At 41.0% G+C, this 25,004-nt stretch overlaps 3 non-coding genes across 3 annotated transcripts; 2 read left to right on the top strand and 1 right to left on the bottom strand.

The window, feature by feature from the left end:
• Positions 1 to 707: 707 nt before the first annotated feature.
• LOC130972387 (small nucleolar RNA R71) lies at positions 708 to 811 on the top strand. Its single transcript, XR_009083568.1, has one exon. It is a non-coding gene; the product is annotated as a small nucleolar RNA R71 (small nucleolar RNA).
• Positions 812 to 10,449: 9,638 nt separating this feature from the next.
• Positions 10,450 to 10,557, top strand: LOC130971425 (small nucleolar RNA R71). Its single transcript, XR_009082646.1, has one exon. It is a non-coding gene; the product is annotated as a small nucleolar RNA R71 (small nucleolar RNA).
• A 4,273-nt stretch (positions 10,558 to 14,830) lies between these two features.
• On the bottom strand, positions 14,831 to 14,937 carry LOC130971548 (small nucleolar RNA R71). The gene has a single exon (XR_009082762.1). It is a non-coding gene; the product is annotated as a small nucleolar RNA R71 (small nucleolar RNA).
• Between the last annotated feature and the right edge of the window lie 10,067 nt (positions 14,938 to 25,004).

Raw genomic sequence — 25,004 nt, 5'->3', positions numbered from 1 at the left:
GGTAGCTCTCACATCATCCCTGAAGCTTTTCAACTCATTTATGTCCTGACCCATGTTTGCTAGTATTCCTTCTATCCTGTTTAATTGATCTTGAAATTGTTGGTTCGGATTAGGTTGGGCAGGTTGATTATTTTGGCCGTGATATGTTGGTTGGGAGTAAGTGTTTTGTGTGGCTTGGTATGATCTTTGGTTGGAGTTTTGGTATGTGGAATTGTTATGTTGGTTGTGGTTGTAAGGTTTGTGGTTTTGTGGTTGGGTTTGCTGGTTTCCCCACCCAAAGTTTGGGTGGTTCTTCCATCCTGGGTTGTAAGTGTTGGAATGTGGATCATATGATTGCCTTTGTTGGTTTCCCACATAGTTGGCCTCTTCCCAATCACCTCCTTCAATGCTTGCTTCCTCTTGATCTTGTGTGTGTATTGCAGCCACTTGCTTTGTGTCTAATTTCCTTGTGAGCTCTGCTAGTTGCTTGGCAAACACCTTGTTTGAGCTAGAATTGTATCAACATGGTTCAGCTCCATGACTCCCTTAGTGTTGTGTCTCTCTGAAGCATAGTAGTACTCATTCTCAGCCACTGTCTCAATCACTTCAATGGCTTCTTCCACAGTCTTTTCCTGTTCAATGAACCTCCTGATGAATGGTCTACAGCCTTCCTTGATTCATAAGAAAGTCCATCATAGAAAATATGCAATTGCACCCAGTCAGGGAACATGTTTGGTGGGCATTTCCTTGTCAATTCTTTGAACCTCTCCCATGCCTCATAGAGCGTCTCACCATCTTGTTGTCTAAAAGTCTGAACCTCAGATCGAAGCCTATTGACCTTTTGTGGGGGGTAGAAACGTGCCAGAAACTTGCTCTCCACCTCATCCCAGGTTGTTAGGCTGTCCCTTGGGAATGATTCCAACCACTTAGCTGCCTTGTCCCTAAGTGAAAATGGGAACAAGAGCAGTTTATAGGCATCTTCCTGGACTCCATTGGACTTCACAGTGTCACAAATTCTCAGGAATTAGGTGAGATGTTGGTTTGGATCTTCATTAGCACTCCCACCAAATGAACAATGGTCCTCCACCAGTGATATTAGCTATGGTTTGAGTTCAAAATTGTTGGCCTGAATGGGTGGCTTCTGAATGCTGCTACCACAATTCCCAGAGGTTGGGTTTATGTATGAACCAAGAACCCTCCTCTCAGGAATGGCATTGTTTCCATCAACCCTCTCATGGTTGTGAAATTCTCTATCCATGTTGAGATCTAGAGCTTCCTCAAAGTTGTCCTCAGATTCTCCTTCAGATTCCTCTTCTCTCAGTACTCTCTTCCTTCTTGCTTCCCTTCTACGTCTATGAAGGGTCCTCTCTGGTTCGGTATATGGAGGAGTTGATGTCTCTCCTCTTCTACCTGTCATACAAGAACACACCACAAGCAACAAACAAGTGGAATACTCTTGGTTAATGGAAGAGTATGGTTAGAGCAGTTGAGGAATTAATTCAAATAGTTAGTGGGTCAGTGAGTTAGTTGCTTGAATTTAAAGGCATAAAGAAAGAAAGCAATTAACAGAGTGCAGGAATTAAAATTCAACAAGTAACTTGAACTGAATTAACAAAACAAAAAAAAATTGCTCAATCTAGTTAACTTCCAATTGGAGAATTGTCAATCGAAAACCAATCCCCGGCAACGGCGCCATAAACTTGATGCGCATAAACTTGTTATGCTACGATTTTAGGAAATTTGCACAAACGGTAAAATTCCTTCCGGCAAGTGCACCGGTTATCGTCAAGTAAAAACTCACAATAGAGTGAGGTCGAATCCCACAAGGATTGGTTGAATGAGCAATTCGAATTAGAAGTTTGATTAGTTGAGCGGAATCAACTTTTAGATGTGAATTGCATAAAGTAAATGTGCAGGAAATGTAAATTGCAAGGAATTGAAATTGCATAAACTTAAATTGCGAGAATTAAGGTGCGAGAAAGTAAATTGCTGAAATCAAAAGGGATGGGGGATGATTGCACGAAATTAATGGCAGAATGTAAAAGAAAGTGTAGATCAGAGATGGGGAGTTCATTGGGGTCAGGAGATATTGAAATCTCCGAATCAAAACAACTTCATCTCTTCCTCAACCAATGCATTCATTGAATCTTGCTTGGCAATCTTATATGATTGGATTCCAATTCCTTGGCTCACCAATTCTCTCTAAAAATAAACAAATTCCCAATCCCTTGGTTTAAATGTTCATAAGAAGAGATGATGCTCGATCACTGATTATACCACACAGTTTCATGAACCACAATTTGGTAGGATTACATGTCACAATATCCATCCAAACCCCAATTCAATTCACTGTGAGAAAGCTTCTCTAGCATGAATCCATCATTCCTTTCCCAAGGTTCCAAAGGATTCCAATTATGGGTAGTTTCTTTCCCAAGACAACTACCCAATGGAGTTAGATCGAGAAGCTTTCTAACAAAATTCAAGAGAAAAGATTGAAGAAGAAGATAAAACTATTATTGATTCATTGAATTACAATAGAGCTCCCTAACCCAATGAAAGGGGTTTAGTGAGTCATAGCTCTGAATTCAATTACAAAGATAAAAAATATTCCGAAGTCTCCAAAAGTGTCAACTAACTTAAATTCTATCCTATTTATACACTTTCTAAATTGAGCTTCTGTTGTGTTTCTTTGGCTTTGAGGCCTTTCCCTGAATTCCTTTTGCTTTTGGGTTTATGGTCCATAATCCTGATGAGGCTGTGATTCAAATCTGTAACATTTATTGAGCAAACTTAGTGATAAACAAGTAATGACACAAGACTCAACAAATGGATGCTCCAGACTCATCAATTCTTCAAGCCCAATCCCATAAACCATGATATTCAATTGGGTTTCATACCATAATAAGTTTAAGTTAATAATTGTGCTCAAATGCTAACTTAAACTTCAATATATTTGGCCCAGAAACCCTTTCAAAAGGTGGCGTTTAAGTTGAAGTTTAAGTTTCAGTTTAAGGTTAAACTGAAACTTAAACTTGGAATTGGAAGAAAGCAACCCAGGAGGGTAATTAATCGAACACGTTTAAGCTTCAGTTTAAGGTTAAACTGAAGCTTAAACGTGGAAATGAAGATTGCAACCCTGGAGGCAATTCTGGTCGAACACGTTTAAGCTCCAGTTTGAGGTCAAACTGGAGCTTAAACGTGGAAATGAGAAGGCAACCCTGGAGGAGCAAAAACGCCGAACACGTTTAAGCTCCAGTTTGAGGTCAAACTGGAGCTTAAACGTGGGAATGAAGAAGGTAGCCCAGGAGTGTGAATGTCGAACACGTTTAAGCTCCAGTTTGAGGTCAAACTGGAGCTTAAACGTGGAAATGGCTTCCTGGTGCATAATATGGTTCGAACACGTTTAACCTCCAGTTTGAGCTCAAACTAGAGGTTAAACGTGGAAATGCTCCCTTTGTGCCATTCTCATTCTGGCGTTTAACCTTCAGTTTGAGGTTAAACTGGAGGTTAAACGCCAGTTTCCTCTTTTCCCAGCTTTCATGATTCTGGCGTTTAACCTTCAGTTTAACCTTAAACTGAAGGTTAAACGCCACTTTCAGCTTTGGTGCCCTTTCTTGTTCTGGCGTTTAACTTCCAGTTTAAGGTTAAACTGGAGGTTAAACGCCAGTTTCAGCATTATATGGCTTGGCACATGTGATCTTCAAGCTTCCTTTATTGATTTTGTTGCTTCTTTGCTTAGCCACTTCCTCCCTGAAATCATCCAAACAATTGCATCAAAGTCTTGCAAAATTTCATGAGAAATCTTCCATTCATAGCATTCAAGTAATATAACTAAAACTCATGGAATTTGCATCAAAATTATACTGCTTGGATGATTCATTACTTTGTTTTTCATTTAACCATTCTTGGTTACTTTAAGCTCAAGAAAATGCATAAAACAACTAAAACTAACATAAAAATGCTAGTGAAACTAGCCTAAGATGCCTTGGCATCACGTTCAACGCCAGAAACATGTTACATATGGGCGTTGAACGCCCAGAATGTGCACCACTCGGCGTTTAAATGCCAGAATGGTGTGCAAAGGCATTTAACATGCCTATTTGGTGCAAGGATGGAATTCCTTGACACCTCAGGATCTGTGGACTGGTGCACGAAATTGTGATCGCTACTTTTACACAGAACAATCCCCGGTAATGGCTCCAAAGACTTGGTGCTCAATACCATGGCATAAACACAACTCCGCACAACTAACCAGCAAGTGCACTGGGTCGTCCAAGTAATAAACCTTACGCGAGTAAGGGTCGATCCCACGGAGATTGTTGGTATGAAGCAAGCTATGGTCACCTTGTAAATCTCAGTCAGGTAGACTCAAATGGGTATAGATGATGAATAAAGCATAAAGATAAAGATAGAGATACTTATGTATATCATTGGTGAGAGCTTCAGATAAGTGTATGAAGATGCCTTCCCTTCCGTCTCTCTGCTTTCCTACTGTCTTCATCCAATCCTTCTTACTCCTTTCCATGGCAAGCTCATATAGGGTTTCACCGTTGTCAGTGGCTACCTCCCATCCTCTCAGTGAAAACGTTGCCTATGCTCTGTCACAGCATGGGTAATCAGCTGTCGGTTCTCGGTCAGGCCAGAATAAAATCCATCGATTCTTTTGCGTCTGTCACTAACGCCCCGCCTGCTAGGAGTTTGAAGCACGTCACAGTCATTCAATCATTGAATCCTACTCAGAATACCACAGACAAGGTTAGACCTTCCGGATTCTCTTGAATGCTGCCATCAGTTCTCGCCTATACCACGAAGACTCTGATCTCACGGAATGGCTGGCTCGTTTGTCAGGCGAGCACTCGGTTGTCAGGCGATCAACCATGCATCGTGTATCAGGAATCCAAGAGATATTCACTAAGCCTCGTATGCTTGTAGAACAAGAGTGGTTGTCAGTCACTTTGTTCATAAGTGAGAATGATGATGAGTGTCACGGATCATCACATTCATCAAGTTGAAGAACAAGTGATATCTTGGACAAAGAACAAGCGGAATTGAATAGAAGAACAATAGTAATTGCATTAATACTCGAGGTACAGCAGAGCTCCACGCCTTAATCTATGGTGTGTAGAAACTCCACCGTTGAAAATACATAAGAACAAGGTCTAGGCATGGCCGAATGGCCAGCCTCCCAATGATCTAAGATAGCATGAAACTCAAAGATAGCTACCAAGATTCCTTGATTAAAATACAATAGTAAAAGGTCCTACTTATAGAAAACTAGTAGCCTAGGGTGTACAGAGATGAGTAAATGACATAAAAATCCACTTCTGGGCCCACTTGGTGTGTGCTTGGGCTGAGCAATGAAGCATTTTCGTGTAGAGACTCTTCTTGGAGTTAAACGCCAGCTTTTATGCCAGTTTGGGCGTTTAACTCCCATTTTGGTGCCAGTTCCGGCGTTTAACGCTGGAATTCCTGAGGGTGACTTTGAACGCCGGTTTGGGCCATCAAATCTTGGGCAAAGTATGGACTATCATATATTGGTGGAAAGCCCAGGATGTCTACTTTCCAACGCCGTTGAGAGCGCGCCAATTGGGCTTCTGTAGCTCCAGAAAATCCACATCGAGTGCAGGGAGGTCAGAATCCAACAGCATCTGCAGTCCTTTTGAGTCTCTGGATCAGATTTTTGCTCAGATCCCTCAATTTCAGCCAGAAAATACCTGAAATCACAGAAAAACACAAAAACTCATAGTAAAGTCCAGAAAAGTGAATTTTAACTAAAAACTAATAAAAATATACTAAAAACTAACTAAAAGATACTAAAAACATACTAAAAACAATGCCAAAAAGCGTACAAATTATCCGCTCATCACAACACCAAACTTAAATTGTTGCTTGTCCCCAAGCAACTGAAAATCAAATAGGATAAAGAGAAGAGAATATGCAATGAATTCCAAAAACATCTATGAAGATCAGTATTAATTAGATGAGCGGGGCTTTTAGCTTTTTGCCTCTGAATAGTTTTGGCATCTCACTTTATCCTTTGGAATTCAGAATGATTGGCTTCTTTAGGAACTTAGAATCCAGATAGTGTTATTGATTCTCCTAGTTAAGTATGATGATTCTTGAACACAGCTACTTCATGAGTCTTGGCCGTGGCCCAAAGCACTCTGTCTTCCAGTATTACCACCGGATACATACATGCCACAGACACATAATTGGGTGAACCTTTTCAGATTGTGACTCAGCTTTGCTAAAGTCCCCAATTAGAGGCGTCCAGGGTTCTTAAGCACACTCTTATTGCCTTGGATCACAACTTTATTTCTTTCTTTTTCTTCCTTTTTCTCTTTCTTTTTCGTTTTTTTTTTCGCTTGCTTTCTTCTTCTTTTTTTTTTGTATTCACTGCTTTTTCTTGCTTCAAGAATCATTTTTATGATTTTTCAGATCCTCAGTAACATGTCTCCTTTTTCATCATTCTTTCAAGAGCCAACATTCATGAACCACAAATTCAAAAGATATATGCACTGTTCAAGCATACATTCAGAGAACAAAAGTGTTGCCACCACATCAAAATAATTAAACTGCTATAAAATTTAAAATTCATGCAATTCTATTCTTTTTCAATTAAGAACATTTGTTTAAGAAAGGTGATGGATTCATAGGACACTCATAACTTTAAGGCATAGACACTAATGATCATAAGACACAAACATAGATAAACATAAGCACTAAAATTCGAAAAACAAGAAAATAAAGAACAAGGAGATTAAAGAACGGGTCCACCTTAGTGATGGCGGCTTGTTCTTCCTCTTGAAGGTCTTATGGAGTGCTTGAGCTCCTCAATGTCTTTTCCTTGTCTTTGTTGCTCCTCTCTCATGATTCTTTGATCTTCTCTAATTTCATGGAGGAGAATAGAGTGTTCTTGGTGCTCCACCCTTAGTTGTCCCATGTTGGAACTCAATTCTCCTAGGGAGGTGTTTAGTTGCTCCCAATAGTCTTGTGGAGGAAAGTGCATCCCTTGAGGAATCTCAGGGATCTCAGGATGAGTGGGGTCTCTTGTGTGCTCCATCCTCTTCTTAGTGATGGGCTTGTCCTCATCAATAGGGGTGTCTCCCTCTATGTCAACTCCAACTGAATAACAGAGGTGACAAATGAGATGAGGGAAGGCTAACCTTGCCAAGGTGGAAGACTTGTCCGCCACCTTGTAGAGTTCTTGAGCTATGACCTCATGAACTTCCACTTCTTCTCCAATCATGATGCTATGAATCATGATGGCTCGGTCTAGAGTAACTTCGGACCGGTTGCTAGTGGGAATGATTGAGCGTTGAATAAACTCCAACCATCCTCTAGCCATGGGCTTGAGGTCATGCCTTCTCAATTGAACCGGCTTCCCTCTTGAATCTCTCTTCCATTGTGCGCCCTCTTCACATATGACTGTGAGGACTTGGTCCAACCTTTGATCAAAGTTGACCCTTCTAGTGTAAGGATGTTCATCTCCTTGCATCATGGGCAAGTTGAATGCTAACCTTACATTTTCCGGACTAAAATCCAAGTATTTCCCCCGAACCATAGTGAGATAATTCTTTGGATCCGGGTTCACACTTTGATCATGGTTCTTGGTGATCCATGCATTGGCATAGAACTCTTGAACCATCAAGATTCCGACTTGTTGAATGGGGTTGGTAAGGACTTCCCAACCTCTTCTTCGGATCTCATGGCGGATCTCCGGATATTCACCCTTTTTGAGTGAAAAGGGGACCTCGGGGATCACCTTCTTCAAGGCCACAACTTCATAGAAGTGGTCTTGATGCACCCTTGAGATGAATCTATCTATCTCCCATGACTCGGAGGTGGAAGCTTTTGCCTTCCCTTTCCTCTTTCTAGAGGTTTCTCCGGCCTTGGATGCCATAAATGGTTATGGAAAAATGAAAAAGCAATGCTTTTACCACACCAAACTTAAAAGGTTTGCTCGTTCTCGAGCAAAAGAAGAAAGAAGAGAGTAGAAGAAGAAGAAATGAGGAAGAAGGGAGTGGCTTATGTATTCGGCCAAGGAGGGGGAGAAGTGGTGTTTAGGTTGTGTGAAAATGAAGGAGTGAAGAAGGGTATTTATAGGAGAGAGGGGGGATAGGGTTCGGCCATTATGGGTGGGTTTGGGAGGGAAAGTGGTTTGAATTTGAAGGGTGAGGTAGGTGGGGTTTTATGAAGGATGGATGTGAGTGGTGAAGAGAAAGATGAGAGTTGATAGGTGAAGGGTTTTTGGGGAAGAGGTATTGAGGTGATTGGTGAATGGGTGATGAAGAAGAGAGAGAGTGGTGGGTTGGTGGGGATCCTGTGGGATCCACAGATCCTGTGGTGTCAAGGAAAAGTCATCCCTGCACCAAATGGCATTCAAAATCACGTTTTGAGCCATTTCTGGCGTTAAACGCCGGGCTGATGCCCATTCCTGGCGTTTAACGCCAGGTTCTTGCCCTTTTCTGGCGTTTAACGCCAGTCTGGTGCCCCTTTCTGGCGTTAAACGCCCAGAATGGTGCCAGACTGGGCGTTAAACGCCCAACTGCTAGCCTCACTGGCGTTTAAACGCCAGTGGGTTCTTCCTCCAGGGTGTGCTGTTTTTCTTCCTGTTTTTCATTCTGTTTTTGCTTTTTCAATTGATTTTGTGACTTCTTTTGATCATCAACCTAAAAAAAAAATAAAATAACAAAGGAAAATAGATAAAATATAACATTGGGTTGCCTCCCAACAAGCGCTTCTTTAATGTCAGTAGCTTGACAGAGGGCTCTCATGGAGCCTCACAGATACTCAGAGCAATGTTGGAACCTCCCAACACCAAACTTAGAGTTTGAATGTGGGGGTTCAACACCAATCTTTAGAGTTTGGTTGTGGCCTCCCAACACCAAACTTAGAGTTTGACTGTGGGGGCTCTGTTTGACTCTGATTTGAGAGAAGCTCTTCATGCTTCCTCTCCATGGTGACAGAGGGATATCCTTGAGCCTTAAACACAAAGGATTCTTCATTCACTTGAATGATCAGTTCACCTCCATCAACATCAATCATAGCCTTTGCTGTGGCTAGGAAGGGTCTGCCAAGGATGATGGATTCATCCATGCACTTCCCAGTCTCTAGGACTATGAAATCAGTAGGGATGTAATGGTCCTCAATCTTTACCAAAACATCCTCTAAAAGTCCATGAGCTTGTTTTCTTGAGTTGTCTGCCATCTCTAGTGAGATTCTTGCAGCTTGTACCTCAAAGATCCCTAGCTTCTCCATTACAGAGAGAGGCATGAGGTTTACACTTGACCCTAAGTCACACAGAGAATTCTTGAAGGTCATGGTGCCTATGGTGCAAGGTATTGAAAACTTCCCAGGATCTTGTCTCTTTTGAGGTAATTTCTGCCTAGACAAGTCATCCAGTTCTTTGGTGAGCAAAGGAGGTTCATCCTCCCAAGTCTCATTTCCAAATAACTTGTCATTTAGCTTCATGATTGCTCCAAGGTATTTAGCAACTTGCTCTTCAGTGACATACTCATCCTCTTCAGAGGAAGAATACTCATCAGAGCTCATGAAAGGCAGAAGTAAATCCAATGGAATCTCTATGGTCTCATTTTGAGCCTCAGATTCCCATGGTTCCTCACTAGGGAACTCATTGGAGGTCAGTGCACACCCATTGAGGCCTTCCTCAGTGGCGTCCACTTCCTCTCTTTCCTCTCCAGATTCGGCCATGGTTATGGCTTTGCACTCTCCTTTTGTATTTTCTTCTGTATTACTTGGGAGAGTACTAGGAGGGAGTTCAGTAACTTTCTTGCTCAGCTGTCCCACTTGTGCCTCCAAATTCCTAATGGAGGACCTTGTTTCAGTCATGAAACTTTGAGTGGTTTTGATTAGATCAGAGACCATGGTTGCTAAGTCAGAGGGGTTCTGCTTAGAATTCTCTGTCTGTTGCTGAGAAGATGATGGAAAAGGCTTGCCATTGCTAAACCTGTTTCTTCCACCATTATTGTTGAAACCTTGTTGAGGTCTCTCTTGATTCTTCCATGAGAAATTTGGGTGATTTCTCCATGAAGAATTATAGGTGTTTCCATAGGGTTCTCCTAGGTAATTCACCTCTTCCATTGAAGGGTTCTCAGGATCATAAGCTTCTTCTTCAGAGGAAGCATCCTTAGTACTGCTTGGTGCATTTTGCATTCCAGACAGACTTTGAGAAATCAAATTGACTTGTTGAGTCAATATCTTATTCTGAGCCAAAATGGCATTCAGAGTATCGATCTCAAGAACTCCTTTCTTCTGACTTGTCCCATTGTTTACAGGATTTCTTTCAGAAGTGTACATGAATTGGTTATTTGCAACCATTTCAATGAGCTCTTGAGCCTCTGTAGGCGTCTTCTTCAGATGAAGAGATCCTCCAGCAGAGCTATCCAAAGACATCTTGGATAGTTCAGAGAGACCATCATAGAAAATACCTATGATGTTCCATTCAGAAAGCATGTCTGAGGGACACTTTCTGATTAATTGTTTGTATCTTTCCCAAGCTTCATAGAGGGATTCACCATCCTTCTGTCTGAAGGTTTGGACTTCCACTCTAAGCTTACTCAATTTTTGAGGTGGAAAGAACTTTGCCAAGAAGGCATTGACTAGCTTTTCCCAAGAGTCCAGGCTTTCTTTAGGTTGTGAGTCCAACCATATTCTAGCTCTGTCTCTTACAGCAAAAGGGAATAGCATCAGTCTGTAGACCTCAGGGTCAACCCCATTAGTCTTGACTGTGTCACAGATTTGCAAGAACTCAGCTAAAAACTGATGAGGATCTTCCAATAGAAGTCCATGGAACTTGCAATTCTGTTGCATTAGAGAAACTAACTGAGGCTTAAGCTCAAAGTTGTTTGCTCTAATGGCAGGGATAGAGATGCTTCTCTCATAGAAGTCGGGAGTAGGTGCAGTAAAGTCACCCAGCACCTTCCTTGCATTGTTGGCGTTGTTGTTGTTTTCGGCTGCCATGGGTTCTTCTTCTTTGAAGAATTCGGTCAGGTCCTCAACAGAGAGTTGTGCCTTAGCTTCTCTTAGCTTTCGCTTCAAGGTCCTTTCAGGTTCAGGGTCAGCTTCAACAAGAATGCCTTTGTCTCTGCTCCTGCTCATATGAAAGAGAAGAGAACAAGAAAATGTGGAATCCTCTATGTCACAGTATAGAGATTCCTTGAGGTGTCAGAGAAAAAGAAAAATAGAAGAACGAGGTAGAAGAATTCGAACTTGATTAGATAGAGTTCGAATTGTGCATTAAGAAGGAGTGATACTCCATAAATAGAAGGATGTGAGAAGAGGGGAAGTAATTTTCGAAAATTAAGTAAAAGATTTTGAAAACATTTTGAAAAACACTAATTGATTTTCGAAAAATAAAAGTGGGGAAGAAATCAAGTGATTTTTGAAAAAGACTTTGAAAATAGAAATCAAAAAGATTTGATTGAAAACTATTTTGAAAAAGATGTGGTTAAGAAGATATGATTGGTTTTTAAAAAGATGTGATTGAGAGGATATGATTTGAAAAACATTTTTTTTAAAAAAAAAGATTTGATTTTAAAAATTAATGACTTGCCTAACAAGAAAAGATATGATTCAAACATTAAACCTTTCTCAACAGAAAAGGTAACAGACTTGAGATGTTCAATCAAATCATTAATTGTTAGTAAGTATCTTTGAAAAAGGAAAGAAATTGATTTTGAAAACATTTGATTGAAAAGATATGATTTGAAAAAGATTTGATTTTGAAAAACTTTGAAAACTTGAAAAAAAATTGATTTGAAAAACAAAATCTTCCCTCTTGTGCCATCCTGGCGTTAAACGCCCAGAATGGTATCCATTCTGGCGTTTAACGCCCAAAATACTACCTTTTTGGGCGTTAAACGCCCAACCAGGTACCCTGGCTGGCGTTTAAACGCCAGTCTGTCCTTCTTCACTGGGCGTTTTGAACGCCCAGCTTTTCTGTGTAATTCCTCTGCTGCATGTTCTGAATCTTCAGTCCCCTGTACTATTGACTTGAAAATAGAACCAAGATCAAATAAACAAGGCATGCAAGACACCAAACTTAAGATTAGACACTAGACTCAAACAAGAAACATAAAGTATTTTTGGTTTTTATGATTTTTAAAAATTTTTTTGTGCTTTTTTCGAAAATTATGTGAAAACAGAAAATAAAGGTTTCAGAATTCTCAATTTGAATTTCCAGGAATCATTGCAATGCTAGTCTAAGACTCCGGTCCAGGAATTAGACATGGCTTCACAGCCAGCCAAGCTTTCAAAGAAAGCTTCGGTCCAAAACACTAGACATGGCCAATGGCCAGCCAAGCCTTAGCAGATCATTGCTCCAATAGCAAGATTGATAGAGATCAACAAGCTATTGTGATGATCAGTTGAAACCTCGGTCCAATAAGATTAGACATGGCTTCACAGCCAGCCAGATTTCAGCAGATCACCATGAAACACTAGAATTCATTCTTAAGAACTCTGAAGAAAAATACCTAATCTAAGCAACAAGATGAACCGTCAGTTGTCCATACTCAAGAATAATCCCCGGCAACGGCGCCAAAAACTTGGTGCACGAAATTGTGATCGCTACTTTTACACAGAACAATCCCCGGTAATGGCTCCAAAGACTTGGTGCTCAATACCATGGCATAAACACAACTCCGCACAACTAACCAGCAAGTGCACTGGGTCGTCCAAGTAATAAACCTTACGCGAGTAAGGGTCGATCCCACGGAGATTGTTGGTATGAAGCAAGCTATGGTCACCTTGTAAATCTCAGTCAGGTAGACTCAAATGGGTATAGATGATGAATAAAGCATAAAGATAAAGATAGAGATACTTATGTATATCATTGGTGAGAGCTTCAGATAAGTGTATGAAGATGCCTTCCCTTCCGTCTCTCTGCTTTCCTACTGTCTTCATCCAATCCTTCTTACTCCTTTCCATGGCAAGCTCATGTAGGGTTTCACCGTTGTCAGTGGCTACCTCCCATCCTCTCAGTGAAAACGTTGCCTATGCTCTGTCACAGCATGGGTAATCAGCTATCGATTCTCGGTCAGGCCGGAATAAAATCCATCGATTCTTTTGCGTCTGTCACTAACGCCCCGCCTGCTAGGAGTTTGAAGCACGTCACAGTCATTCAATCATTGAATCCTACTCAGAATACCACAGACAAGGTTAGACCTTCCGGATTCTCTTGAATGTTGCCATCAGTTCTCGCCTATACCACGAAGACTCTGATCTCACGGAATGGCTGGCTCGTTTGTCAGGCGAGCACTCGGTTGTCAGGCGATCAACCATGCATCGTGTATCAGGAATCCAAGAGATATTCACTAAGCCTCGTATGCTTGTAGAACAAGAGTGGTTGTCAGTCACTTTGTTCATAAGTGAGAATGATGATGAGTGTCACGGATCATCACATTCATCAAGTTGAAGAACAAGTGATATCTTGGACAAAGAACAAGCGGAATTGAATAGAAGAACAATAGTAATTGCATTAATACTCGAGGTACAGCAGAGCTCCACACCTTAATCTATGGTGTGTAGAAACTCCACCGTTGAAAATACATAAGAACAAGGTCTAGGCATGGCCGAATGGCCAGCCTCCCAATGATCTAAGATAGCATGAAACTCAAAGATAGCTACCAAGATTCCTTGATTAAAATACAATAGTAAAAGGTCCTACTTATAGAAAACTAGTAGCCTAGGGTGTACAGAGATGAGTAAATGACATAAAAATCCACTTCTGGGCCCACTTGGTGTGTGCTTGGGCTGAGCAATGAAGCATTTTCGTGTAGAGACTCTTCTTGGAGTTAAACGCCAGCTTTTATGCCAGTTTGGGCGTTTAACTCCCATTTTGGTGCCAGTTCCGGCGTTTAACGCTGGAATTCCTGAGGGTGACTTTGAACGCCGGTTTGGGCCATCAAATCTTGGGCAAAGTATGAACTATCATATATTGCTAGAAAGCCCAGGATGTCTAATTTCCAACGCCGTTGAGAGCGCGCCAATTGGGCTTCTGTAGCTCCAGAAAATTCACTTTGAGTGCAGGGAGGTCAGAATCCAACAGCATCTGCAGTCCTTTTGAGTCTCTGGATCAGATTTTTGCTCAGATCCCTCAATTTCAGCCAGAAAATACCTGAAATCACAGAAAAACACACAAACTCATAGTAAAGTCCAGAAAAGTGAATTTTAACTAAAAACTAATAAAAATATACTAAAAACTAACTAAAAGATACTAAAAACATACTAAAAACAATGCCAAAAAGCGTACAAATTATCCGCTCATCATGGACCCCACAGGATCACCTCAGGATCTGTGGACCCCACAGGATCCCCACCTACTATATTCCCACCTTACCTCCTAATCCTATTTTACTCTTCCCCATGTCACACTTCCCAAAAACCCTTCACCAATCACCTCAATCTCTCTTCCCAATCACCTATTCACCACTTACATCCATCCACTCTTCCCCATAAACCCCACATACCTTCAAAATTCAACAACATTTTCCCACCCAATCCCACCCTAAATGGCCGAACCTACCCTCTCCCCTCTCCCTATATATACCCTTCCATTCTACTTCATTTTCACACAACACTACCCCCTCTACTATACCTTGGCCGAATCCATCTTCCCTCACAGTTTTTAACTGAGTTCTTGTAGATTTGTGAGACTGTTAAGACGAATGGAGTTGATCCTGAAGTCTACAGACTCATGATTTTCCCTTTTGTTGTAAGAGACAGAGCTAGAATATGGTTGGATTCACAACCTAAGGATAGCCTGGACTCCTGGGATAAGCTGGTCACAGCCTTCTTGGATAAATTCTTTCTTTCTCAAAAGCTGAGCAAGCTAAGAGTCGAAGTTCAAACCTTCAAACAAAAAGATGGTGAATCCCTCTATGAAGCTTGGGAAAGATACAAGCAGCTGACCAAAAGATGTCCATCTGACATCTTTTCAGAATGGACCATATTAGATATATTCTATTATGGTCTCTCTGAATTTTCGAAAATGTCATTGGACCATTCTGCAGGTGGATCTATTCACCTAAAGAAAATGCCTGAAGAGGCTCAAGAACTCATTGATATGGTTGCAAATAACCAATTCATGTACACTTCTGAGAGGAATTCCGTGAATAATGGGATACCTCAGAAGAAAGGAGTTCTTGAAATTGATGCTCTGAATGCCATATTGGTTCAGAATAAAGTGTTGACTCAACAGGTCAACATGATCTCTCAAAATTTGAATGGATGGCAACATGCATCCAACAGTACTAAAGAGGCAACTTCTGAAGAAACTTATGATCCTGAGAACCCTGCCATGGCAGAGGTTAATTACATGGGTGAACCTTATGGAAACACCTATAACTCATCATGGAGAAATCATCCAAATTTCTCATGGAAGGATCAACAAAAGCCTCAACAAGGCTTTAACAATGGTGGACGCAATAGGCTGAGCAATGGCAAGCCTTTTCCATCATCTTCTCAGCAACAGACAGAGAATTCTGAACAAAATACTTCTAATATAGCAAATCTAGTCTCTGATATGTCAAAGGCCACTTTCAGTTTCATGAGTGAAACAAGATCCTCCATCAGAAATCTGGAGGCACAAGTGGGCCAGCTGAGTAAGAAAATCATTGAAACTCCTCCCAGTATTCTCCCAAGCAATACAGAACAGAATCCAAAAGGAGAGTGCTAGGCCATTGATATAATCAATATGGCCGAATGCACAAGGGAGGAGGAGGACGAAAATCCTAGTGAGGAAGACCTCCTAGGACGTCCCTCAAGCAAGAAGAAGTTTCCTATTAAGGATCCACAGGAATCTGAGGCTCATATAGAGACCATAGAGATTCCATTAAATCTCCTGTTGCCATTCATGAGCTCTGAAGACTATTCTTCCTCTGAAGAGGATGAAGATGTGACTGGAGAGCAAGTTGCTCAATATTTAGGAGCTATCATGAAGCTGAATGCCAAGTTGTTTGGTAATGAGACTTGGAAAAGTGAACCTCCCTTGCTCATTAATGAACTAGATACCTGGATTCAGCAAACTCTACCTCAAAAGAAACAAGATCCTAGCAAGTTTTTGATACCTTGTACCATAGGCACCATGACCTTTGCAAAAGCTCTGTGTGATCTGGGGTCAGGGATAAATCTTATGCCACTCTCTGTAATGGAGAAGCTGGGGATCATTGAGGTACAACCTGCCTTGTTCTCATTACAATTGGCAGACAAGTCATTGAGACAAGCTTATGGAATAGTGGAGGACGTGTTAGTAAAGGTTGAAGGCCTTTATGTCCCTGCTGATTTCATAATCTTAGACACTAGGAAGGAAGAGGATGAATGCATCATCCTTGGAAGACCTTTCCTAGCCACAGCAGGAGCTGTGATAGATGTCAACAGAGGTGAATTAGTCCTTCAATTGAATGGGGACTACCTTGTGTTTCAGGCACATGGCCATCCCTCTGTGACAAAAGAGAGTAAGCATGAAGAGCTTCTCTCAGTTCAGAGTCAAGAAGAGCCCCCACAGTCAAACTCTAAGTTTGGTGTTGGGAGGCCACAACCAAACACTAAGTTTGGTGTTAAGACCCCATATCCAAACTCTAAGTTTGGTGTTGGGACTATACAACATTGACCTGATCACCTTTGTGGCTCCATGAGAGCCACTGTCAAGCTATTGACATTAAAAGAAGCGCTTGTTGGGAGGCAACCCAATTTTATCTAATTTTTATTTTATTGTTATTTCGTGTTTTATTAGGTACATGATCATGTGGAATCACGAAAAAAATATAAAAATTAAAAACAGAATCAAAAACAGCAGAAGAAAAATCACACCCTGAAGGAAGCACAGACTGGCGTTCAACGCCAGTAAGGAGCATCTGGCTGGCGTTCAACGCCAGAACAGAGCATGAATCTGGCGCTGAACACCAGAAACAAGCAACATTCCGGCGTTTGAACGCCATGAATGTGCCTAGAGGAAAAGCTGGCGCTGAACGCCAGTAACAAGCATGAAACTGGCGTTCAACGCCAGAAACATGTTACATATGGGCGTTGAACGCCCAGAATGTGCACCACTCGGCGTTTAAACGCCAGAATAGTGTGCAAAGGCATTTTACATGCCTATTTGGTGCAAGGATGGAATTTCTTGACACCTCAGGATCTGTGGACCTCACAGGATCACCTCAGGATCTGTGGACCCCATAGGATCCCCACCTACTATATTCCCACCTTACCTCCTAATCCTATTTTACTCTTCCCCATGTCACACTTCCCAAAAACCCTTCACCAATCACCTCAATCTCTCTTCCCAATCACCTATTCACCACTTACATCCATCCACTCTTCCCCATAAACCCCACCTACCTTCAAATTCAAAAACATTTTCCCACCCAATCCCACCCTAAATGGCCGAACCTACCCTCTCCCCTCTCCCTATATATACCCTTCCATTCTACTTCATTTTCACACAACACTACCCCCTCTACTATACCTTGGCCGAATCCATCTTCCCTCACTCTCCTCCATTTTCTTCTTCTTCTTCTTCTCTTCTTTCTTCTCTTGCTCGAAGGCGAGCAATATTTTAAGTTTGGTGTGGTAAAAGCATAAGCTTTTTGTTTTTCCATTACCATCAATGGCACCTAAGGCCGGAGAATCCTCTAGAAAAGGAAAAGGGAAGACAAAAGCTTCCACCTCTGAGTCAAGGGAGATGGAAAGATTCATCTCCAAGAGCCATCAAGACCACTTCTATGATGTTGTGGCAAAGAAGAAGATGATCCCTGAGGTCCCTTTCAAGCTCAAGAAAAATGAGTATCCGGAGATCCGACATGAAATCCGAAGAGGTGGTTGGGAAGTCCTAACCAACCCCATGCAACAAGTCGGAATCTTAACGGTTCAAGAGTTCTATGCCAATGCATGGATCACTAGGAACCATGATCAAAGTATGAACCTGAGTCCAAAGAATTATCTCACAATGGTTCGGGGAAAATACTTAGATTTTAGTCCGGAGAATGTAAGGTTGGCGTTCCACTTGCCCATGATGCAAGGAGATGAACGCCTCTACACTAGAAGGGTCAACTTTAATCAAAGGTTAGACCAAGTCCTAATGGACATATGTGTGGAAGGAGCTCAATGGAAAAGAGATTCCAAAGGCAAGCCAGTCCAACTAAGAAGACTGGACCTCAAGCCTGTGGCTAGAGGATGGTTGGAGTTCATTCAACGCTTCATCATTCCCACTAGCAACCGATCTGAAGTTACTGTGGATCGGGCCATCATGATTCATAGCATCATGATTGGAGAGGAAGTAGAAGTTCATGAAGTCATCTCCAATGAATTCTACAAAATAGCCGAAAAGCCCTCCACCATGGCAAGGCTAGCTTTTCCTCACCTTATTTGCCATCTATGTTACTCTACTGGAGTTATCATAGAAGGAGACATCTCCATTGAAGAGGATAAGCCCATCACCAAGAAGAGGATGGAGCAAGCAAGAGAGACCCTTCACGGTTCTCAAGAGATGCATGAGGAAGCTCATCATCAAGAAATCCCTGAGATGCCTCAAGGGATGCACTTTCCTCCCAACAACTATTGGGAACAACTCAACACTTCCTTAGAAGATTTGAGCCACAATGTGGAACAATTAAGGGTGGAACATCATGAGTACTCCATCATTCTCCATGAAATAAGAGAAGACCAAAGAGCAATGAGGGAGGAGCAACAAAGGCAAAGAAGGGACATAGAAGAGCTTAAGGACATTGTTGGTCCTTCAAGAAGAAGACGCCAGTAAGGTGGATTCATTCCTTGTTCTTATTTCTTTTTGTTTTTCGGTTTTTATGTTATGTTTATCTATATTTTGTGTCTCTACTTCATGATCATTAGTATGTAGTAACCATGTCTTAAAGCTATGAATAAAATCCATTAATCCTTCATCTCTCTTAAACGAAAAATGTTTTAATTCAAAAAGAACAAGAAGTACATGAATTTCGAATTTATCCTTGAATTTAGTTTAATTATATTAATGTGGTGACAATACTTTCTGTTTTCTGAATGAATGCTTGAATAGTGCATAATTTTGATCTTGTTTATGAATGTTAAAATTGTTGGTTCTTAAAAGAATGATGAACAAAGAGAAATGTTATTGATGATCTGAAAAATCATGAAATTGATTCTTGAAGCAAGAAAAAGCAGTGAAAAACAAAAGCTTGCGGAAAAAAAAATATTTAGAAAGAAAAAGAAAAAGCAAGCAGAAAAAGCCAATAGCCCTTAAAACCAAAAGGCAAGGGTAAAAAGGATCCAAAGCAAAAGAGTGTGCTTAAGAGCTCTGGACACCACTAACTGGGGACTCTAGCAAAGCTGAGTCACAATCTGAAAAGGTTCACCCAGTCATGTGTCTGTGGCATTTATGTATCCGGTGGTAATACTGGAAAACAAAACGCTTAGGGCCACGGCCAAGACTCATAAGTAGCTTTGTTCAAGAATCAACATGCTTAACTAGGAAAGTCAATAACACTATCCAAAATTATAAGTTCCTAAGAGAAGCCAATCATTCTAAACTTCAAAGGAAAAAGTGAGATGCCAAAACTATTCAGAAGCAAAAAGCTACAAGTCCCGCTCATCTAATTAGAATTAATATTCATTGATATTTTGAAATTCACAGTATATTCTCTTCTTTTTATCCTAATTGATTTTCAGTTGCTTGGGGACAAGCAACAATTTAAGTTTGGTGTTGTGATGAGCGGATAATTTATACGCTTTTTGGCATTGTTTTTAGGTAGTTTTTAGTAAGTTCAAGCTACTTTGAGGGATATTTTCATTAGTTTTTATGTTAAATTCATATTTCTGGACTTTACTATGAGTTTGTGTGTTTTTCTGTGATTTCAGGTAATTTCTGGCTGAAATTGAGGGACTTGAGCAAAACTCTGAAAAAGGCTGACAAAAGGACTGCTGATGCTGTTGGAATCTGACCTCCCTGCACTCGATATGGATTTTCTGGAGCTACCAAAATCCAAATGGCACGTTCTCAACGGCGTTGGAAGGTAGACATCCAGAGCTTTCCAGCAATATTTAATAGTCTATACTTTATTCGGAAATTGACGACGTAACTTGGCGTTGAACGCCAAGTACATGCTGTTGTCTGGAGTTAAACGCCAGAAACACGTCATGATCCGGAGTTGAACGCCCAAAACACGTTATAACTTGGAGTTCAGCTCCAAGAAAAGCCTCAGCTTGTGGATAGATGGTGGACGAAATTGTGATCACATGTTCTTTATACTTTGATGATGTTTACTCTTAGGGCACTGTTTATTTTCACAACTCCGTTCAACTAACCAGCAAGTGTACTGGGTCATCCAAGTAATAACCTTACGTGAGTAAGGGTCGAATCCACAGAGATTGTTGGTATGAAGCAAGCTATGGTCACCTTGTAAATCTCAGTTAGGGAGATTAAAGGGTAATTGTGATTATTGGAATAAAATAAAAAATAGATAATAAAAGGGATAGAAATACTTATGCAGATTCATTAGTAGAGGTATCAGTTAAGTATATGAAGATGCTGTATGACTCAAGGATGCCTGCTTTCCCACTGCTTCTACTCAATCCTTCTTACTCCTTTCCATGGCAAGCTGTGTATAGGGGTTCACCATCAGCTGTGGCTACTTTCATCCTCTCGGGAAAATATCCTATGCGGTTGTCAGTCGCACAGCTAATCAGTCTGGAGGCATCACCCATGGTTGATGGCTACATCCCATCCTCGCAGTGAAAACTAATGCTCACGCACTTTGTCACAGTACGGCTAATCACCGGTTGGTTCCCGCTCCTACTGGAATAGAATCCATTGATCCTTTTGCGTCTGTCACTAACGCCCAGCAGGTTGCAAGTTTGAAGCACGTCACAGTCATTCATTACCGGAATCCTACTCGGAATACCACAGACAAGGTGAGACTTTCCGGATTCCCAGGATCCTACTCGAAACAGCACAGACAAGGTTGGACTTTCCGGATCCTCATAAATGCCGCCATCTATCTAGCTTATACCACGAAGATTCTGTTGGGGAATCTAAGAGATACACATTCAAGCTCTGTTGCATGTAGAACGGAAGTGGTTGTCAATCACGCGCGTTCATAAGTGAGAATAATAATGAGGGTTATCTAACTCATCACATTCATCATGTTCTTGGGTACGAATGAATATCTTGGAATAAAAATAAGATAGAGACCGAATAAGAGAAAATAGAACTTCATTAATACTTGAGGTACAGCAGAGCTCCACACCCTTAATCTATGGTGTGCAGAAACTCCACCGTTGAAAATACATAAGTGAAAGAGGTTCAGGCATGGCCGAATGGCCAACCCTCTCCATGATCAAGTGACCGAATGATAGAAGAGATTAAAGTGGTCAAAAGATGTCTAATACAATAGATAAATGTCCTATATATACTAGACTAGCTACTAGGGTTTACATAAGTAAGTAAATGATGCATAAATCCACTTCCGGGGCCCACTTGGTGTATGCTTGGGCTGAGCTTGATCAATCCACGAGCTGAGGCTTCTCTTGGAGTTGAACTTTGAGTTATGATGTCAACTCCGGATCATGACGTTTTTCTGGCGTTTAACTTCAGAAAGGAGCGTGTACTTGGCGTTCAACGCCAAGTTGCGTCGTCATTCTTCGAATAAAGTATGAACTATTATATATTGCTAAAAAGCCCTGGATGTCTACTTTCCAACGCCGTTGAGAGCGCGCCAATTGGAGTTCTATAGCTCCAGAAAATCCATTTCGAGTGCAGGGAGGTCAGAATCCAACAGCATCAGCAGTCCTTTTGTCAGCCTTTTTCAGAGTTTTGCTCAAATCCCTCAATTTCAGTCAGAATTTACCTGAAATCACAGAAAAACACACAAACTCATAGTAAAGTCCAGAAATGTGAATTTAACATAAAAACTAATGAAAACATCCCTAAAAGTAGCTTAAACTTACTAAAAACTATCTAAAAATAATGCCAAAAAGCGTATAAATTATCCTCTCATCAATAGATCAAGCTCAGCCCAAGTATACACCAAGTGGGCCCCAGAAGTGGATTTATGCATCAATTACTTACTCATGTAAACCCTAGTAGTTAGTCTAGTATAAATAGGATAAGTTACTATTGTATTAGACATCTTATCTTTTGATCACTTTAGATCTAAGGAACATATGGGGGTGCATAGTCCTTAGACCATGGGGGCTGGCCATTCGGCCATGCCTGAACCTTTCACTTATGTATTTTCAACGGTGGAGTTTCTGCACACCATAGATTAAGGGTGTGGAGCTCTGCTGTACCTTAAGTTTCAATACAATTATTATTACTTTCTGTTCAATTCTCTTTTATTCTTATTCCAAGATATACGTTGCGCAACACTTTGATGAATGTGATGATCCGTGACACTCATCATCATTCTCACCTATGAACGTACGAGATTGACAACCACTTCTGTTTTACTCTATGCCGGGCGCATATCCCTTAGATTCCCCAACAAAATCTTCGTGGTATAAGCTAGATAGATGGCGGCATTCATGGGGATCCGGAAAGTCTAACCTTGTCTGTGGTATTCCGAGTAGGATCCTGGGAATCCGGAAAGTCTAACCTTGTCTGTGGTATTCCGAGTAGGATCCCGGTATTGAATGACTGTGACGAGCTTCAAACTCCTGAAGGCTGGGCGTGATGACAAACGCAAAAGAATCAAGGGATTCTACTCCAACCTGATTGAGAATCGATAGATGATTAGCCGTGCAGTGACAGCGCATAGGACCATTTTCCCGAGAGGATTAAAAGTAGCCATTGATGATGGTGATGCCTTACATACAGCTTGCCATGGAAAGGAGTAAGAAGGATTGGATGAAAATAGTAAGAAAGTAGAGATTCGAAAGGATTCTAGTATCTCCACACGCCTATCTGAAATTCCCACTATTGATTTACATAAGTATTTCTATCCCTTTTTATTTTCTATTTATTATTAATTTTCGAAACCCATAACCATTTAATCTGCCTAACTGAGATTTACAAGGTGACCATAGCTTGCTTCATACCAACAATCTCTGTGGGATCGACCATTACTCACGTAAGGTATTACTTGGATGACCCAGTACACTTGCTGGTTAGTTGAACGGAGTTGTGTCCACACATAAGTGCCATAATAATGATTCCATACAATAGCAAAGAATACTACATTGATGTGATCACAATTTCATCCACCAGACAACCACCTCCGTTCTACATCAGGTTGAATGAGCATCTCTTTGATTTATTAATCAGAATCTTCGTGGTATAAGCTAGATTGATGGCGGCATTCATGAGAATCTGAAAAGCCTAAACCTTGTATGTGGTATTCCGAGTAGGATTCCGGGATTGAATGACTGTGTCGCGCTTCAAACTCCTGAAGGCTGGGCGTTGGTGAGAGACGCAAAAGAATCAATGGATTCTACTTCAACCTGATTGAGAACCGACAGATGATTAGCCGTGCTGTGACAGAGCATTTGGACCATTTTCACTGAGAGGATGGGAAGTAGCCATTGACAACGGTGACACCCTACATAGAGCTTGCCATGGAAGGAACTTTGCAATTATGTTATTGAGTTGAATATTACATTGCAGGAATTCAGAGGACAAATCATCTCCAAAACCCCAACATATTCTCTATTACTGCACTACAAGTAATTATTTCGCGCTCTTTTATTTCTCTAATAATTCAAACTGATAATTTTAATTGAAATCCTGACTAAGAATAATAAAATAAACATAGCTTGCTTCAAACCAATAATCTCCGTGGGATCGACCCTTACTCACGTAAGGTATTACTTGGACGACCCAGTGCACTTGCTGGTTAGTGGTACGAGATCATAAGAAATCTTGATTTTGATATTGAGATTAGAATTTCATGCACCAAGTTTGTATTTGTGACAAACAATCTAAATGTTGATTGAGGTTTAATTGTCAGTTTAGAACTATACTTGCAATGCGATATTTTTGTGAAAATCTTCATCGACATTTTTCCTCTGTCAAGTTTTTGGCGCCGTTGCCGGGGAATTGCAAATGTATGCCTTATTATTGGTTATTGTGAATATTGTGAATATGTTTTCCTTTTTGTTTCTTTGTTAGATTTTGCTAGTTTTAGGAGTTTATTTTCATTAGTTTTTGTTTTTATTTTCTCTTGCTACCATGAATTATCACCCCTTTGGCTATGAGTGTGGTTACAATTATGCTGTAGGAAGTGGAGATTACAATGAAGGCTTGCATCAAGGATGGGACAATTAGAGATAGGAGGAGCCACAAGGATTTGATCAACACTCTTGGCAACAACCTCCTCCAATGTACTATGACTGACAACCATTCCATAATGCATGCCAAGACAATGGTTATGGTGGACTTCGTGACAATCAACAACCACCACCATATACCTATGAACCCCCTCCTCAATATAGCCTTCAACCACCATACTCACAAGCCCCCTACAACTAAACACCTACATATGATCCTAACCCTATCCACCATACCAACCACCTTATGAGCCATGTGAACCATACATAGAACCACCTCAATTCCAACACAATTACCCCCAGAACCACCACCTCAATATACACCACCTCCAATGTATGTGAACTTTCAACCACAAGATAAATTTTCTTTTCCACCACAACCCTCCATAGGAAAATATCCATATCTATCAATCCAAGAACACTATGATCCTACTTATGATAGCCAAGCAGAACAAGAGCCACGGGATTAGTATAAGGAAGCAATGGATCGACTTTAAGCAACTATCCATCAAACGGAGTGAGAGGAAAGCCGAAAAGCACACAAAGCTCTCGTGGCTAACAAATCTCAACTTGAGAACAAGGGACTAGAGTGTGTTGTACAACAAGTTAAAAAGATGGAGAGTGTTGAACCACCACATCCTTATCAAGATGAACCACCCTCTTATCATGAACCTTTTATCCGTATGAACCTTTTCTCCCAAGTAATGAACCCTCATATCCATTCCAATCTCCAATAGATGACACTCTTG

This window comes from Arachis stenosperma, chromosome 3 (genome assembly GCF_014773155.1).
Source record: "Arachis stenosperma cultivar V10309 chromosome 3, arast.V10309.gnm1.PFL2, whole genome shotgun sequence".
NCBI classification, from domain to species: domain Eukaryota; kingdom Viridiplantae; phylum Streptophyta; class Magnoliopsida; order Fabales; family Fabaceae; genus Arachis; species Arachis stenosperma.
Note: the sequence above shows the minus strand (reverse complement) of the source record. Positions and strands in the feature narration are given on the sequence as shown.